Below are 5,056 nucleotides of genomic sequence, written 5' to 3' on the forward strand. Positions count from 1 at the left end.
CGTGCAGAAGGGACGCGAACACATGGCCAGCTGGTAGCGCTTCAGGAGAAGAAGCTCTCAAACTTTAAACACTGAAACCTTCAGAGTTCACACTCTGTGTTAAAATGTGTGTTCAGAAAACAGTACGGAAAGTAAATCAGGACTTTAATATTGAAAATGTAACGTCTGTAAACGTGTAACTTCATGTTTGTGTTTTTTTTCTTTTCTGCTCGATACACAAACAAACATCTCATCTGCACATAAATAAAAAAGTTTTGATTTTATTTCCTGTGAAACTTAAAAGTTTCTCGCAGGTAAAGATGAAAGTTTTCTGGATTAAACTGGAGAAGAAGTTTGTCTGTCGTCGTGTTCACGGCTTCAGGAGCCTAGCGGCTGAAGGAGGACCCTCTGGGCCCCTGAGGGTCTCATGGAGCCTAGCGGCTGAAGGAGGACCCTCTGGGCCCCTGAGGGTCTCATGAAGCTCAGCCGGTTGTTCAAGACTTCCTGTACAGTTGTAGAAATCACATTTTGTAACGGATGTGCTGACGGTCCTTTTTAGACGTGGAGGCGGTTCTGTCCAGAGCCGGTCTGTAAATACAATAAAATCACTTCAACTCGTCGTTGTTGTTGTTTTTGTTGTTGTTGTTTTCTTGTCTGTAAAAAAGAGTTATGGGCCCTATTCCTCATACGTGGTTCAGCAAAGTCGATCAAATGTCCTATTATCCATCTTAAATTACCGAGATGATTGACGTCAGGCTATGTCGGTTCCTCAAAGGCTGATCCGCCCTCAAACAGTCTTGTTAATTTGAACAGTAGTATACAAATTAATATATACTTATAAGGATATATGTGTACTATGTATCATGTACAATATATGTGTATATACATGTATGTGTAGATTACCATATAACTAGGAGTTTGGATGTGTGTATGGGCGGATCCAGTCTGTGAGACAGTCTGTGAGACAGTCTGTGAGACAGTCGATGCTCGGCTGCGCCGTGTGCTGTTCAATGTAGGACTCGAGAAGCTCTCGTAAATAAATGATTCCTTGTCGGCAGAATGGATAGCGCTCGTACAGGAAGTCATGATGAAGTGAGAACGGATCCTGGCGATCTGAAAGAACTCTCTCCCTACAAAACTAATGTAACTAATATCGCTCCTTCATCAATGAGGAAGGGAGCTGCCTGTTTTGTCCGGTGGGAGTGGCCATCTTATCCAGTGAATGTCAGTAAACCTGCGCTGGAGCAGGTTAAGGGATTTGGATGTGTTGCTATGGTGATTTTTCCAAACTTGCTTCATGGAACCGAAAAGCCTGACCTGCGTCATCTTATCCTGAAAGTTATCCGGCTAACTCAGTAAACCAGCTACGAGGAACGGGGGCCTGGAGATGGAACTTAATATTTATCGTCCTCAGTTCTCTGAAACGTTCCTGTGGAGCAAAGTGTGTCCTTCACACACACACACACACACACACACACACACACACACACACACACACACACACACACACACACACAGACACACACTCACATACACAGACACACACTCACATACGATTATTATTTATATCTATATATATATCTATATATATTTATATATAATAAATAATAATCATAGATATATATTTTGAGTGCAACACAAACAATGTAAAACAACATTATAATAAATATAATTTGATATTATGATATATATAATATTTCGTAAACAAACGTTTAAGATATCGTCCACTGAACTTTATTAACATTCTAACGTTGCCATGCCGATTCTGCTGCAATACATAGCAATACAATACAATACATAGCAGCTGTTCTGTGAAAGCTCCATCCCTCCACCAGAGGGCGCACTCAGCTTTATTTCTTTATTTCTTATTCTCAAACAGCAAAACTAAACAAATAGTGAAATTAAACAACAAAGATTGTTTTTGTGTATTATCTCAGCATAAACACGTACATCCTCGACCAGAATAGCATAAATACAAATGAAATACAATATAATATACAATTAGATCAATTCAAAAGATTTATTAATTCAATTAAAATAAATGAGAAGAAAATAAATCAGAATTAATTCAATTTTAAAATTAAATAAAATTAGAAAGATATTATAAATATAATAAAAATAGAAGAATATGTATCAAAATGAAATACAATATAATAAAATATAATTTAAATTATAATAAAATATATATAATAAGAATTGAAGAAAATAAATAAAAATTTAAGAAAATCAATTAAAAAATGTATTTAAAATCAATTGTAAAATATTATTAATACAATAAAATGCTATACAATTCAAATTAAATTATAGTAAAATAAATTTAAAATAACATACAATAAATAAATAAACACATGGGGACGAATGTACAATTACAACACAGTTGACTCCAAAACCGGTTATTGTTGGTAATTCATAACTTTACAAACTCGTCCTCTTTCAATACGGTAGAATTGATCATAATTCCTCAACAAGTGGACGTTCTTCTCACCAAACATGCAGAATCGAAGCGGCATTAAATATTATTCTTCACACTTTAGACGCCAAGAACAAACACATTAGGACCATTAACATTTTAATGGCAATAAATTTCTCAATCTCTACGGGAACGACGTGATCAATGAACTCGATCACAAGAAGAAAACCACCAATCATCATATTTACTAGATTATTAATTATCTAATAAACAAGCATGTTGCTAATAAATGAAGCTTTATTCTCAGTGAACATCTTAGTTTGCGCACACATACACACACACATACACACACATACACACACACACACACACACACACACACACACACACACACACACACACACACACACACACACACACACACACAGTCCAGACCAGTGAGATCACTGTTGTGTTTTAGTGGAGCTTGAGATGCTGCAGAGTCCTCTGAGTCCTTTGGGCTTCAAGCTCGACACGCCGCTGCTCCTGGTTCCTCCTCCTCCTCCTCCTCTTCCTCCTCCTCTTCCTCTTCTTCCTCCTCCTTCTCATGCAACATCACAACAGAATGATTCACTCTGCATGAACAGTGATGGTTTGGGTTTCTGTATTTTGCCGAAAACATCTTTCTTATACGAGTAAAACGAGTTGCAATAAACTAATTTTGTGATGAGAAGAAGAAGAAGAAGAAGAAGAAGGAGAAGAAGAAGAAGAAGAAGAAGAAAAAGAAAAAGAAAAAGAAAAAGAAAAAGAAAAAGAAGAAGAAGAAAAAGAAGAAGAAGAAGAAGAAGACTTTCCACAGATAGAAACCACAAACAGAACCTATTTATTAGAAAGTTAATACAAAAATGAGCAGCTCTGTTTGTATAGAAGTGTAAGCTTCATGTGTCACGTGTTGTCTTCTCTGTTTGTGTCTCTGTGTGATTGAAGGATGTTTGTGTGTGTCTGCCTCACAGCCTGCTTGTGTGTCTGTGTGTTAAAAGGGTTAAACACACACTTCATAGAAAGCACCACACAGAGGTCACCTTGGCTTTTCTGTTTCCATCTCTGGACTGGTTTAATATTCCTCAGCTGTTTTCGTGAGTGATGCTTCTCACATTTAGCGGCTACCTATTAGCATAGCGCTACAGTACTATACATGAGATACTTTCAACTGTTCACTAGTTAATATTTCTACTTTTTACACCACAAGAGGGAAATATTGTTCTTTTTTCTGACATCTTTAGTTACTTTAGAGATTTCACAAACGAAACGTATGATGTGTTTGTAAAATAAATCTAATGACTCAACATTATATAAAACAGTTAAAAAGTGCTCTGCCTCCACTGATATACTTCAAAGCGCTGCTGGTGTTTAAAAGCATCAGTAATAATCATCGGATGTATGTCATAATATTACCCTCTGAACGGGTGTTTTACTTTAGTACTTCTAATGCAGTAGTTTGTAATAGAGTACTTTCATACTTTTACTTCAGTAAACAACGTGAGCAGCAGGAAAAATCACAGATTTCAATGTGACTTGTTCCGGAAGTAGTTTTATTCTGAATTCTCCGCCGGAAGCCAGTGCGTAGTTCACGGTCCGGCTTGACGGTGGTTTAAATGGGACCGTGACGTCACAGCAGCTCACATCGAGTCCGCTCAGCCCGCCGGAAGGTTCACGTGCCGAGTTCAAGAGTGTGATCGATTAATTGGTTCATCAGGAGGAAGTCTGCTTCTTGTGTTTTCCCGCGCAGAGACGCTCAGGAGGAAGCAGCTCGTGCACAGGTGAGTCACGTGACTGATGTCCGAGGTTTGCTCTGCAGCTTCATCCGTAAAAAACACTTCAATAACTAACTATCATCTGTGTGACTGTATTTAAACTGCCACTTAAACGGGACCAGAAAGCAGTAAAATAAATAAACAATTCATGATCATTAATATACAATAAATAAAACAATAAATGGGAACAATGTTAATGTGGATGGAAGAGATTTTACTTGTGGTATTCTATGTTTCAGGTGTTAAAGTGTCACAAGGTTGTACATAAAAAAATACACTGGACCCTAAGTTTGGTGTCCATTTTAGCATACACAAATATATATATATATATATATATATATATATATATATATATATATATATATATATATATATATATATATATATATATTTATATATATATATTATATTATTTTTTATATTTATTTTTATACATTTATATATTTTCATATTTTGTTTATTCCTATTTATACATTTTAATGTGTATATATGTTTTGTATATTTCTATTTATACATTTTAATGTGTATATATGTTTTGTATGTTTCTATTTATACATTTAAATATGTTTATATTTTTTGTATATTTCTATTATTTCTATATTAATATATTTAACTTTTTTATATTTCTATTTATACATTTTAATATTTCTATTTATGCATTTTAATATGTATATATTTGTGTATCTTTATACATTCATATATTTTAATATTTATATATTGTTTGTATATTTATATTTTTTACATGAAAAAAATTGTTTCTTCAGATGTAACATAACTATATGTAAGTTTGAGGTCTTTGACCAGTGTGACCAGTATGACCAGTGTGACCAGTGACCAGTGTGACCAGTGTGACCAGTGACCAGTGTGACCAGTA

The sequence above is a fragment of the Taurulus bubalis genome (assembly GCF_910589615.1).
Source record: "Taurulus bubalis genome assembly, chromosome: 15".
In the NCBI taxonomy this organism is placed as follows: domain Eukaryota; kingdom Metazoa; phylum Chordata; class Actinopteri; order Perciformes; family Cottidae; genus Taurulus; species Taurulus bubalis.